This window comes from Oncorhynchus masou, chromosome 32, assembly GCF_036934945.1.
Source record: "Oncorhynchus masou masou isolate Uvic2021 chromosome 32, UVic_Omas_1.1, whole genome shotgun sequence".
NCBI lineage: Eukaryota > Metazoa > Chordata > Actinopteri > Salmoniformes > Salmonidae > Oncorhynchus > Oncorhynchus masou.
This window is the reverse complement of record NC_088243.1, coordinates 84144198-84159664: the sequence shown is the minus strand read 5'-3', so window position 1 is coordinate 84159664 and position 15467 is coordinate 84144198.

Here is a 15467-nt window from a genome sequence, read left to right as displayed (position 1 = left end):
CTGTTGGCTTGTTGTTGGTACCGCTGTGAGGAACGCATAAGATTAAGACGGGTCTTCCTCCACATAAGCCGACAGCGTCTGACGAACTTCAAGGCTGAAGGCACTCTGACTTCTGCCTCCTGGTCCGGGAACAATGGAGGAGCATAGCCAAACTGACACTCGTGCGGGGACATACCAGTGGAGGAGGAACGCAAGGTGTTGTGCGCGTATTCGGCCCAAACAATAAAGGATGACCATGTGGACGGGTTGTCACGAGTCATACATCGGAGGGTGGTTTCCAGCTCTTGATTCATCCTCTCTGTTTGGCCGTTGGACTCCGGATGGTACCCTGAAGATAGACTGGCAGAAGCCCCCATGAGTTGGCAGAAGGCCTTCCAAAACCTTGAGGCGAACTGGGGACCTCTGTCAGAAACCATATCTTGAGGAATGCCGAAGACTCGGAACACATGATTAATTACCAACTCAGCCGTTTCCTTGGCAGAAGGTAACTTAGTCAGAGGCACGAACCTGGCCGCCTTTGAAAACCTGTCGATTATGACTAGGATAGTAGTATTGCCATGGGATGGAGGAAGTCCAGTAATAAAGTCCAATGAGATATGGGACCAGGGTCTGTGGGGAACAGGTAAAGGGTGAAGGAGTCCTTGAGGGCGGAGGTGAGAAGATTTGCCCTGGCAGCACACGGGGCAGGCATTGATGAAAGTGGCAACGTCTTCTCTTATGGTAGGCCACCAGAACTTACGCTGGATGAACTCCAAGGTGCGACCTACGCCCGGATGACAGGTGAGGCGAGAGGAGTGCCCCCACAGAAGGACCTGAGTCCTCACTGCCTTGGGGACAAACAACCGATTGGCAGGACCTCCTTTCGGGTCCGGTTCGCTAGCTTGAGCACGTCTCACGGTATCCTCAACTTGCCACGAGATCGGAGCCACAATCTTAGCAGCAGGAAGGACAGGCATGTCCGTGTCATCTCGAATGGCAGGAGCGTAGACTCGGGACAGGGCATCCGGTTTGAGATTCTTCGACCCGGGCCGATAGGTGAGGATAAACTGGAATCGATTGAAGAAAAGAGACCATCTAGCTTGTCTAGAGTTCAACCGCTTCGCCTGCTGGATATACTCCAGATTTTTGTGGTCCGTAAGCACTTGAAACGGGTGAGAAGCCCCCTCGAGCCAGTGTCTCCATTCCTTCAATGCCATCTTAACCGCTAGGAGTTCACGATCCCCCACATCGTAGTTCCTCTCAGTCGGGGTAAGCCGGTGTGAGAAGAAAGCGCACGGATGAAGCTTCTTGTCTTCACCCCTCTGAGACAGGACAGCTCCAACACCAACCTCTGATGCGTCTACCTCCACCACAAATGGTTCATCCGTAGTCGGTAGTATCAGGATGGGAGCAGAGAGAACGCGCTGCTTGAGTCCTTGGAAGGCCGTCTCAGCTTCTCTTCCCCACAAAAACCTTGCATTGCCACCCTTGGTTAAAGCTGAGAGAGGGGCTGCCACCAAGCTGAAGTTCTTGATGAACTTGCGGTAGAAGTTTGTGAAGCCCAGGAAACGCTGAACTTCCTTAACGGATTTGGGGGTGGGCCAATCCGCTACCGCCCCTACCTTCCTGGGGTCCATTTGGACTCGACCGGGTTCCACTACAAATCCCAGGAATTGTACTCGGGATGAATGGAATTCACATTTTTCCGGCTTAACGTACAGATGGCTGTCCAGGAGGCGTTTGAGTACTTGTCTGACATGCTTAGTGTGTTCTTGAAGGGAACTCGAAAAGATGAGGATGTCATCCAAGTAAACGAACACAAATATGTTAAGCATATCCCTAAGCACATCGTTTATGAGCGCTTGGAACACCGCTGGGGCGTTGGTCAGGCCGAAGGGCATCACCAAGTATTCATAGTGACCAGTAGGCGTGTTGAAAGCGGTCTTCCACTCGTCACCAGGTCTGATCCGCACAAGATGGTATGCGTTCCGCAGGTCAAGCTTAGTGAAAACAACTGCTTCCTGGAGCAGCTCGAAGGCTGTGGCCATAAGGGGTAGCGGGTAACGGTTACGGACGGTTATGGCATTGAGTCCCCGGTAGTCGATGCAAGGACGTAATCCACCATCTTTCTTGGCCACAAAGAAAAACCCTGCTCCCGCCGGGGAGGTGGATGGACGCATGAGGCCTGCTTCCAGAGCGTCCTTGATGTAGGTATCCATAGCAGCTCGTTCGGGTGGAGATAGGGAAAAGATCCGACCCCTGGGGGGCAAGTGCCCGGAAACAGGTCGATGGGGCAATCGTAAGGTCTATGGGGTGGTAGCATGGTGGCCCTCTGTTTGCTAAACACCAGTTTGAGGTCATGGTAACACTCGGGAACTCGGGTCAGGTCGATGGATTCTAAAGACTCGGGAGTAGAACTCGGGGAATTCTGGAAAATACAAGTAGCTTGGCACGTAGGACCCACTGCTTGATAGTGCCCACAGACCAGTCGATGTGAGGGTTATGGCTGTGAAGCCAGGGGTATCCAAGGACGAGAGGGAACTCGGAACAGGAGATCAAATGAAAGTTCATCAATTCCTGGTGTTGTGAAACTGAAAGTCGCAAGGAGGTAGTGACATGAGTGACAAGTCCAGATCCCAAAGGGCTTCCATCCAATGTAGTGACCCTCATGGGTTCACTTAGAGGTTCAGAGGGAACGCCATTCTCCTTCGCCCAGACAACATCCATGAAGTTACCTGCGGCTCCAGAGTCTACCAAGGCTTGAAGGTGAAGCTTGTGGTTGTCCCAGGAGAGGGTGACTGGAATGAGCAGACGGGAGTTGGACGGATGGGAGGAGGTTATGTTTCCCGTTACAGTTCCCCCCGGTCTGTACGGGACAGAGCGTTTCCCTGGAGCCCGGGACACGTGGAACGGAATTGGCCCGGTTTGCCGCAATATAGACAGCGTCGCTCCCTCATCCGGCGGTCTCTCTCAGCCTGGGAGATGCGTCCAATCTGCATGGGTTCCGATGGAGCCAGCGAGGATAAAGGTGGGGACTCGGAGCTGGGACTGATAGGGGCTAGAGGTCTACGGTTGAGTTCTCTCTCTCTCAGACGCTGGTCAATGCGTGAGGCCAACTTGATCAGGGACTCGAGATTGTCCGGTGGTTCCCGAGTGGCCAGTTCATCTTGGATAGTGTCGGAAAGGCCTTTCAGAAAGCACACCGTGAGCGCCTCGTTGTTCCAGCCACTTGCTGCTGCCACCGTGCGGAACTGGATGGCATAGTCCGTCACGCTGCGCCAACCTTGGTGGAGAGTCAGGAGCTGTTTGGCTGAGTCAGAACCACTGCTTGGGCCTTGAAACACTCGTTTGAATTCCTCAGCAAAGGCAGAGTAGCTGGCACAGCAGGAACTATGGGCATCCCACACAGCAGTAGCCCAGGCCAGGGCTTTTTCCGACAGCAGGGTGATGATATAAGCGATCTTAGACCGGTCGGTGGGAAACGACGAGGGTTGTAGCTCAAAGGAGAGAGAACATTGGGTGAGAAACCCTTTACAAGCACTTGGATCACCTGAGAACCGTTGGGGAGGTGGAAGACGAGGTTCAGCCAGGGGGTTAACTGCCATGGGTACGTGAATATGAGGTACTGGGACGGGAACTGTTGCCGGGGTAAGACGATCAGAAATTTGCTTAATGGAAGTCAGCATCTCCGACAGAAGATGACAATGTCTAGCCATTAAGGCCTCTTGCTGAACCAGGGCGGCTTCGTGGCGTTGGACAGTCTCCTGGTGGTGGGACAGCATGGCAAAAAGGTCCTGGGAACTGGCTGCCTCTGGGTTCATTTTAGGCTCTGTGTTTCTGTCAGGACCCGGTTACGAACCTGGGTCTCCGGAGTGAGAAACAGTCACTCAACCAACTGAGCCACGAATAGTCAGCCGAACCCAGAAGATGAGGCAGACACAGCAGTACTTAAGACGGTGTATTTAATAAAGTAAAAAGGAGAAGTCCTTAAATACAAAAATGGCAAATCCAAAAGGTGGTAGGAATAGCACAAAAAAGCCTTAAGAGATACTCAAAAACAAAAACAGAATTCCACAAGAGCATCCACCGGAATCGACAAGAATACACAGAACACTAGGGCTGGGTGCTAACATACAAACACAGAGCACAGAACTGAGGGAAACTAAGGGTTTAAATACAATCAGGGGAAAAGAGGCACAGGTGCAAATAATAATGGGGAACAAGGGAAAAAACATAAGGTCAAAAAGCACAATGGGGGCATCTAGTGACCAAAACCCGGAACAACCCTGGCCAAATCCTGACACCGCGTTCATCTGTAAAAACAATAGTATGCAAGTATACACACCATGGGATCACACAGCCATCATACCTGTAATGGGTGCGTGTCGATGGCAGGAAAAGGAACTTAGTATAAACGGAGTCATTTAATAAGTGCTCATAAAACTCCAAAAACCAAAATATACAAAAAATAATACAAGTGGGTACGAAACCCATCGCACACCGACACATGACTTGCACATAACATACAACAAAACAATCTCCGACAAGGACATGAGGGGAAACAGAGGGTTAAATACACATGTAATTGATGGGATTGGTAACAGTTGTGAAGGAGGACAAGACAAAACCAATGGAAAATTCAAATTGGATCAGTGATGGCTAGAAGGTCGGTGACAATGACTGCCAAACACCGCCCAACAAGGAGAGGGACCGACTTCCTGCGGCAGGGTAGCCTAGTGGTTAGAGTGTTTGACTAGTAACCGGAAGGTTGCAAGTTCAAACCCCCGTGCTGACACGGTACAAATCTGTCGTGAACTGATTCCAGTAGAGAATGTGAACAGATTCCAGTAGAGAATGTGAACAGATTCCAGTAGAGAATGTGAACTGATTCCAGTAGAGAATGTGAACCGATTCCAGTAGAGAATGTGAACCGATTCCAGTAGAGAATGTGAACCGATTCCAGTAGAGAATGTGGACTGATTCCAGTAGAGAATGTGAACTGATTCCAGTAGAGAATGTGAACAGATTCCAGTAGAGAATGTGAACAGATTCCAGTAGAGAATGTGAACCGATTCCAGTAAAGAATGTGGACTGATTCCATCCAGTAAAGAATGTGGACTGATTCCAGTAGAGAATGTGGACTGATTCCAGTAGAGAATGTGAACCGATTCCAGTAGAGAATGTGAACCGATTCCAGTAGAGAATGTGAACAGATTCCAGTAATGTGAACCGATTCCAGTAAAGAATGTGAACAGATTCCAGTAGAGAATGTGAACAGATTCCAGTAGAGAATGTGAACCGATTCCAGTAAAGAATGTGAACAGATTCCAGTAGAGAATGTGAACAGATTCCAGTAGAGAATGTGAACCGATTCCAGTAGAGAATGTGAACCGATTCCAGTAGAGAATGTGGACTGATTCCAGTAGAGAATGTGGACTGATTCCAGTAGAGAATGTGAACCGATTCCAGTAGAAAATGTGAACCGATTCCAGTAGAGAATGTGAACCGATTCCAGTAGAGAATGTGAACCGATTCCAGTAGAAAATGTGAACCGATTCCAGTAGAGAATGTGGACTGATTCCAGTAGAGAATGTGAACCGATTCCAGTAGAAAATGTGAACCGATTCCAGTAGAGAATGTGGACTGATTCCAGTAGAGAATGTGAACAGATTCCAGTAAAGAATGTGAACAGATTCCAGTAAAGAATGTGAACAGATTCCAGTAGAGAATGTGAACCGATTCCAGTAGAGAATGTGAACAGATTCCAGTAGAGAATGTGGACTGATTCCAGTAGAGATTGTGAATGCTTTACTGAAATAAGTTCATATCAATGTTATAAATAAGTGTTATAATTGCATAATATATTAATTAAAAATATTATAATTGTAATGTTATAAATACAAGACAAATCTGTACTTCAGTGTACTTTTGGTGTGCATTATAAAAACAGAGGAAGAAAGAGGAGGTGGAAGAGAGGTGTGAAAAGAGTGTCAAAGACAGAAAGGAAAAGAGGTAAGAACAAAGGAGCAGGGAAGACAGCATATGATTAATGAATTACATTGCTACTAAACTTAATATTCTCTCAGTTCATCACAATTACATAATAGTGTCTCTAGCGGGTGTCTCCTAACCAGCTTTGTCGGCCCTAAGGTTATCTTACGAGCGGGTGAGGTGGTGATGATGGGACTGGGGGTTGGCATCCTCTCTCACATCAAAACAAACCTGCAGACGAGAGACAGATGGAGAGAGATAAATAGCATTATTAAGCCTTGTCTTTATTTTGTTCTAACACTGGATCATTAACTCTGAGGACGACTGCATTTCTATCTGTATTTCAACTCAAAGCACCTCTTTTATATTGCTTCCTGTTGACCCGACCAAGTGACCTTTCACCTCTGATCACGCTGTGTCCTCCATGTGTCATCTAGTTCAGATTCGGGAAGGGTTCACCGACACAGCTGATATAACCCTAGAGGATTTAGGGAGAAGGGGGAGAGGGATGAAGTGAAGGAGAGAGACTGTTATTGAGAAAATAAGGAGGTTAAATAGACAGTGTTCAACAGGAATATGTGTGTGGCCTCACCTGGTGTCCACACTAAGTGGCTGCAGAGTACTTTATACTGAAAAACATGCACAGACACACGAGGACAAACAATATAGCGTAGTTATATAAATAAGGAAGTGTCTTATTATTCTCCATAGTTGGTCCTCTTGCCTGTTCTTTGAATGTGGAAGGAACCAGTTATACACCTGAGCCTGCTTACTGCACAACACAATGCATCAATCAGATTGATACAATAGCATATAGGTGTGGGTTATAGGCTGTCTAATTGTTCTACATTATATCAATATGGGTGACTCCTAAAATAGCCTGTTTTGGTTTTGTACAGACATCACACCCTTACTTAAACAGCACCCTCACCTGAGAAGTAGAAATCAAAAGGAGAGAAACTGGGAATTTAATGACTACAGTTGACATAGTTAAGTAAATGGAAGAATACTGTTGTTGCAATCTGAATGTCTCTTAAAATAGCCTTTGGTTGTGCATAGTGTAGTCTATGGTGTTACCAGGGAACAGCATCCTCTTGGAAGAAGTAGGAGGTGAAGATCTCCCGCACACGGATTGTCTCCCGTTCTGCATTGTTGGTCCCCATGCTTGAAACATCCTGAAGAGCAGCAGACTTCTCCCCTGGTCATCATATGTCCATTCTCATGAAGTTGTGCAGGACACAGGTATTCCTCATATACACCTGCATTTCCCAACGAGGCAGTCCCAGATGGCCCTGGTCACCCAACTGTGCAGTGCCCTACATGGTAACTGTAGTAATATGTTTTGAAGGATTCACCACTTGAAAGGTATTTCTAGGAATATGGAAGATAATGTAATTATTAGACTTTTACATCACCAGGTCATTGTGGATTACTAAAGTAGAATATCTCATATCGAATCATGATAACATTGGATAGATAGATGAATGTGCACACACATGTGCATGTGTAGCATGTGACAACAGCAGGATCATATAAAGGATAGCATCAATATGAATACATAAATACCACTTGAAGATTGATGATGAGTTGATCATTTGAATCAGCTGTGCAGTACTAAGGCAAAAACAAAATGTACCCCTCTTTGAGTCCCCAGGACCAGGACTGAGAACCATTGTTCTTCATTGGCTGTCTAACAATGTAAAGTCCATGGAGAATAAGAACACCTCCTCCCAGCTGCCCACTGCACTGATGATAGGAAACACTGTCACCACTGATAAATCCACCATAATTGAGACTTTCAATAAGCATTTTTCTACGGCTGGCCATGCTTTCCACCTGGCTACTCCTACCCCGGTCAACAGCACTGCACCCCCCACAGCAACTCGCCAAAGCCTTCCCCATTTCTCCTTCTCCCAAATCCGTTCAGCTGATGTTCTGAAAGAGCTGCAAAATCTGGACCCCTACAAATCAGCCGGGCTAGACAATCTGGACCCTTTCTTTCTAAAATTATCTGCCGAAATTGTTGTCACCCCTATTACTAGCCTGTTCAACCTCTCTTTCGTGTCATCTGAGATCCCCAAAGATTGGAAAGCAGCTGCGGTCATCCCCCTCTTCAAAGGGGGGGACACTCTTGACCCAAACTGCTACAGACCTATATCTATCCTACCATGCCTTTCTAAGGTCTTCGAAAGTCAAGTCAACAAACAGATTACCGACCATTTAGAATCTCACCATACCTTCTCTGCTATGCAATCTGGTTTCAGAGTTGGTCATGGGTGCACCTCAGCCACACTCAAGGTCCTAAACGATATCTTAACCGCCATCGATAAAAAACATTACTGTGCAGCCGTGTTCATTGATCTGGCCAAGGCTTTCGACTCTGTCAATCACCACAGCCTCATCGGCAGACTCGACAGCCTTGGTTTCTCAAATGATTGCCTCGCCTGATTCACCAACTACTTCTCTGATAGAGTTCAGTGTGTCAAATCGGAGGGTCTGCTGTCCGGACCTCTGGCAGTCTCTATGGGGGTGCCACAGGGTTCAATTCTTGGACCGACTCTCTTCTCTGTATACATCAATGAGGTCGCTCTTGCTGCTGGTGAGTCTCTGATCCACCTCTACGCAGACGACACCATTCTGTATACTTCTGGCCCTTCTTTGGACACTGTGTTAACAACCCTCCAGGCAAGCTCCAATGCCATACAACTCTCCTTCCGTGGCACAACTCTCCTTCAATTGCACTTAAATACAAGTAAAACTAAATGCATGCTCTTCAACCGATCACTACCCGCACCTACCCCCCAGTCCAACATCACTACTCTGGACGACTCTGATTTAGAATACGTGGACAACTACAAATACTTAGGTGTCTGATTAGACTGTAAACTCTCCTTCCAGACCCATATCAAATATCTCCAATCCAAAGTTAAATCTAGAATTGGCTTCCTATTTCGCAACAAAGCATCCTTCACTCATGCTGCCAAACATACCCTTGTAAAACTGACCATCCTACCAATCCTCAACTTTGGCGATGTCATTTACAAAATAGCCTCCTATACCCTACTCAACAAATTGGATGCAGTCTATCACAGTGCAATCCGTTTTGTCACCAAAGCCCCATATACTACCCACCATTGCGACCTGTACGCTCTCGTTGGCTGGCCCTCGCTTCATACTCGTCGCCAAACCCACTGGCTCGGTTTACCCTGCTAGGTAAAGTCCCCCCTTATCTCAGCTCGCTGGTCACCATAGCATCTCCCACCTGTAGCACACGCTCCAGCAGGTATATCTCTCTAGTCACCCCCAAAACCAATTCTTTCTTTGGCCGCCTCTCCTTCCAGTTCTCTGCTGCCAATGACTGGAACAAACTACAAAAAGCACTGAAACTGGAAACACTTATCTCCCTCACTAGCTTTAAGCACCAACTGTCAGAGCAGCTCACGGATTACTGCACCTGTACGTAGCCCACCTATATTTTAGCACAAACAACTACCTCTTTCCCTACTGTATTTAATTTATTTATTTATTTTCTCCTTTGCACCCCATTATTTTTATTTCTACTTTGCACATTCTTCCATTGCAAATCTACCATTCCAGTGTTTTACTTGCTATATTGTATTTACTTCGCCACCATGGCCTTTTTTTTTGCCTTTACCTCCCTTATCTCACCTCATTTGCTCACATCGTATATAGACTTGTTTATACTGTATTATTGACTGTATGTTTGTTTTGCTCCATGTGTAACTCTGTGTCGTTGTATGTGTCGAACTGCTTTGCTTTATCTGGGCCAGGTCGCAATTGCAAATGAGAATTTGTTCTCAACTTGCCTACCTGGTTAAATAAAGGTGAAATAAAAAAATGAAACAATTGGGACCTCTCCATCTGCAGACAGGCTTTCATAGCTCTCTGTATTTTCAGGTCAGAAAACATCACAAGAAACAGACTTCATTTGACTCAAATTTGACAGCACTTACTATTATATTACTATGATCTCCTTCCTTACTTGTATGGACTGGAACTACACAGAAGTACCTGCCTTATCCAGAATAGCATTCTTTGACAGTTGGGGCTGCTATTCTTTCACCCTCCTCCATTGCTTTTAGCTAGCAACCTACAAATAGATTTGGAGTTTGTTTTTTACAAAGATAAATACATCAAGATAGCTACCTCATATGAAGATAGGTAGATGGTGATATTTCATTCAGCTAGCTAGCTATACAGTCTGCAAAGTTGGCTAGATACAGTTGAAGTCGGAAGTTTAAATACACTTAGGTTGGAGACATTAAAACTCGTTTTTCAACCACTCCACACATTTCTTGTTAAAACAAATTATAGTTTTGGCAAGTCGGTTATGTCACGGCTGGCTGTAGGACTGGACCAAGGTGCAGCATGATAAGCGTACATTTGAACTTTATTTAAAAATGACGCCAACAAAACAAAGAACAAAAAACCACCATGAAGCTTTAGCCTATGTGCCCTGAACAACTACAAAATGACCTTCCCACAAAACAGGTGGGGGGAAAGGGTACCTAAGTATGGTTCTCAATCAGAGACAACAATAGACAGCTGTCCCTGATTGAGAACCATACCAGGCCAAGACATAGAAATACAACACATAGAAAAAAGGACATAGAATGCCCACCCTAGTCACACCCTGGCCTAACCAAAATAGAGAATAAAAAGCCTCTCTATGGCCAGGGCGTAACAGTATACCCCCCCAAAGGTGCGGACTCTGGCAAAACCTGACTCTAAAGGGGAGGGTCCGGGTGGGCCTTCTAACGGGGGCGGCTCGGGTGCGGGACGAGGACTGAAGACCCTCGTAGAGGGCGCCACTGGACTGAGGGGCGCCTCTGGCAGCATGACTCCCAACCACAGCCGGATGCGATGCAGCCTGGATTTGAACCAGGTTGCAGTGACGTCTGTTGTACTGAGATGCAGTATCTTAGACCACAGCACAAATAGAGATCAAATTCTTCACTAACCTTTGATGATCTTTATCAGATGACACTCATAGGACTTCATGTTACACAATACATGTATGTTTTGTTTGATAAAGTTAACATTTCTATCAAAAAATCTGAGTTTACATTGATGCGTTACGTTCACTAGTTCCAAAAACATCCAGTGATTTTGCATAGCCACATCGATTCATCAGAAATACTCATCATAAATGTAGATGAAAATACATGTTATACACATGGAATTATAGATATACCTCTCCTTAATGCAACCGCCGAACGCCGCCGAACAAGGAGAGGAGCCGACTTCGGAGGAAGTCGTGACATTCGGGCTGGAGCGGGATGAAAAAGATAGGTCCAGTGCAGATATCTACTGTGCACCATGATGGCGAAGCCTGTATCGTTATAGCTGTATATTAATGTGCAAGTGTGAAAAGTAGGGACATTTCTATGTAAACTGACATATCAATAATGTAACATTGACATACTTACTAGTATGGTTTCTTTGTTTGATTCAGGTCTAGTCTGATTGAGGCTAAAGGTAACTTTTGGCCAGCTCTCTCTCTAACGGCTCGTGTACACTAGCACGCAGTAGATTGCTGTTTTCTGCTTCAGCCTAGAGTGGCTGCTTGTGGCCGTGCTAGCAGCATAAGACAGCACAAAGCAGCAGATCGATTGTGCCTGGTTATTAAATGGGTAAATAGTTTAATCCATTCTCAATTTCATGAATTTATTCACAGGTAAATAGTAATATGCTCTAAAAAAAACTAACTTTTACTACCCTGTTTCCCACTGCTGGGATAACCTATTCAAGTAAGTAAATATATTAAAAAATGCAAAAAAAGATTAACTAACTAGCTACAGTGCAACCCTATAAGGTACAAATCACTGTCATTCGCATGAAGAAGAGACAGAGATATCGGGGACGTAGGTCAGGGTGCCTTTGCAAGGATCCAACGTTGAGTGTGTAATCTGCCTCTACCATCAGTTCTATTAGTCAACGTGCAATCACTGGATAATAAAATGGATGAGCTCAGAATAAGACTATCCTACCAACCGGACACTAAAAACTGTAAAATCTTGTGTTTCACCGAGTCGTGGCTGAATGACGACATGGATAACATACAGTATCCATTTGATGTATGGATAACAGTTGATGTATGGATAACATACATTTCATGTATCCATTTGTTTTGTCTTGTTCCCTACACACCTGGTTTTCATTCCCCAATCAATCTACATGTATGTATTCCTCTGTTCCCCATCAGATTGTTTGTGTAACGTGTTTGTTGTTGTCGCTCCAGACTGGTTTGTTTTTTCCGTGGTATTTCACGAAGATGTTTATTGTTAAACATAATTCTCGTGACTGTTTTGCGCATTTTGCACTTTTGCCTCAATAAAGTGTGCGCCTGTTCACAAATCTCTGCTCTCCTGCACCTGACTCCGCTCCCAGTACGCACGCTCCCAGTACGCACGCATGCTCCCAGTACGCACGCATGCTCCCAGTACGCATGCTCCCAGTCCGCACGCTCCCAGTACGCGCGCATGCTACAAGTACGCATGCATGCTCCCAGTACACATGCATGCTCCCAGTACGCACGCTCCCAGTACGCACGCTCCCAGTACGCACGCTCCCAGTACGCACGCTCCCAGTACACACGCTCCCAGTACACACGCTCCCAGTACGCACTCTCCCAATAAGCACGCATACTCCCAGTACGCACGCTCCCAGTACACTCGCTCCCAGTACGGACACATGCTCCCAGTACGCACGCTCCCAGTACGCACGCTCCCAGTACGCACGCTCCCAGTAAGCACGCTCCCAGTACGCACGCATGCTCCCAGTACGCACGCTCCCAGTACGCACGCTCCCAGTACGCACGCTCCCAGTACGCACGCTCCCAGTACTCACGCTCCCAGTACGCACGCTCCCAGTACGCACGCTCCCAGTACTCACGCTCCCATGCACGCTCCCAGTACGCACGCATGCTCCCAGTACGCACGCTCCCAGTACGCACGCTCCCAGTACGCACGCTCCCAGGACGCGCGCATGCTACAAGTACGCATGCATGCTCCCAGTACGCACGCATGCTCACTGTACGCACGCTCACTGTACGCACGCTCCCAGTACGCACGCTCCCAGTACGCACGCATGCTCCCAGTACGCACGCATGCTCACTGTACGCACGCTCACTGTACGCACGCTCCCAGTACGCACGCTCCCAGTACGGACGCTCCCAGTACGCACGCTCCCAGTACGCACGCTCCCAGTACGCACGCATGCTCCCAGTACGCACGCTCCCAGTACGCACGCTCCCAGTAAGCACGCTCCCAGTACGCACGCTCCCAGTACGCACGCTCCCAGTACTCACGCTCCCAGTACGCACGCTCCCAGTACGCACGCTCCCAGTACTCACGCTCCCATGCACGCTCCCAGTACGCACGCTCCCAGTACTCACGCTCCCAGTACTCACGCTCCCATGCACGCTCCCAGTACGCACGCTCCCAGTACGCTCCCAGTACGCACGCTCCCAGTACGCACGCTCCCAGTACGCACGCTCCCAGTACGCACGCTCCCAGTACTCACGCTCCCAGTACTCACGCTCCCAGCACGCACGCTCCCAGTACGCACGCTCCCAGTACGCACGCTCCCAGTATGCACGCTCCCAGTACACACACACCTGACACCAAATCTGCTGACTTTCTGTCCGACTCCCACCCACTACCGCAAGAACTGTTCCCAACCTCAGTCCCACAATTTTATTTTAGAAGTATGTGACGCAACTCACGTACATTGTCTTACTGGCTATATATGTCACTATGGTAGATGCAGTTTGAAGAGAGGAGAGTTGGAGAGACTTTTTCTTGAGCTATTTTTATAACCTACCTTTCAGGAACATTTTCAGACAGAGAAATATGGGTGATAAATTTTTAGGCCTATTTCCAGGCAATGTTGTAAACTATAGGCCAATCATAGGCCTATTTACGAAGTACATTACCTTGGAAAGATAATTGTCCCGTGCTTCTCCGCCCATGCACAGGATATAGCCTACTCTATTTAACGGAGACCCACCTGATCTCTTATAGCTACTGAACTGGAAGCAACAAGAATGATGACAGTCACACTTGCTGTGTTTTGCATCGGCCTATAGGGTATAACCTACCTTTTTAGAGGACTATTTGCAGGCAGAGACGAATAAATGGGTGATCAATACTTAATGAATATGAAAAGGCGCAACGCTCGCTCACCATAGTAGCCTAACCTACGCTCACCATAGTAGCCTAACCTATGCTCGCCATAGTAGCCTAACCTACGCTCACCATAGTAGCCTAACCTATGCTCGCCATAGTAGCCTAACCTATGCTCACCATAGTAGCCTAACCTACGCTCGCCATAGTAGCCTAACCTATGCTCACCATAGTAGCCTAACCTACGCTCGCCATAGTAGCCTAACCTATGCTCACCATAGTAGCCTAACCTATGCTCACCATAGTAGCCTAACCTACGCTCACCATAGTAGCCTAACCGATGTGCACTTTGTTGCCTGTTCCTTTGCAAAGATGATTACATTTCTGATTGCACTTTGACTCACGTTGGTTGAACCCCTCAACTTCTTTCCATTATCAATATTTATTTACAGACACTGTAGTAAACTACAGTCTAATCATAAATGAATTAACTGCCATGTGATAATAATGGTAATTTCAATTATTGACACATTGATTCTATTCTTGGATAATATAATGTATAAATGTACACCAATGTATTTCTTTGTCATGCCTCATTTTAGGAGGATCAGATGGTGACAGGGGTCCAGGCAGTGTCAGGCAGCCAGGGAAGACCAGTCTGTGACAGAGGTGAAGTGAATTTTTGCAGATACAACACTTTATTCTCTCTCTGTAGCAAACACTGGACAAGCCATATGTTATTTTAAGGCAGACTGACAAACTTCCAATGTTAATTTCCAAACTGTATCAAGGGTTAATAGAGGCTTTTCCCGATGATACACAACATGTAAAATAAAAATGTGAGGAAGACCTTTTAGAAGCTATTGATGATGATGATGAATGGATTCAGATGTGTTAGAATGCCCAGTCATGTTCATATAATCTCAGACGTAAATTGATGCAGTTGAAGACCATCCATAGAACATACTATATGCTGGTGAAACTGAACTACATGCACTCAGAAATGTACTTCCTCTGTTGGAGGTGTAAAACACAAAAGGGGATATATTTGTATATGTTATGGTTTTGTAAAGGCTTGATTTATTCTGAAAAAGAGTATGTTGTTTTTAGCTCAGCAGGTCTACAGATTCTCCCTTCTCCCTGTTTTTGGTGGCTTGGATAATGATGATACTGGAGAGTGTTATCTGAAGTAACTGTGTAACCCAGCACTTATAGTGGCTAAGAAATGCATTGCCTGTCACAACTTCTGCAGAAGTCGTTGCCTCTCCTTGTTCGGGCGGATCTCGGCGGTCGACGTCACCGGTCTTCTAGCCATCATCGATCCATGTTTCATTTTCCATTGGTTTTGTC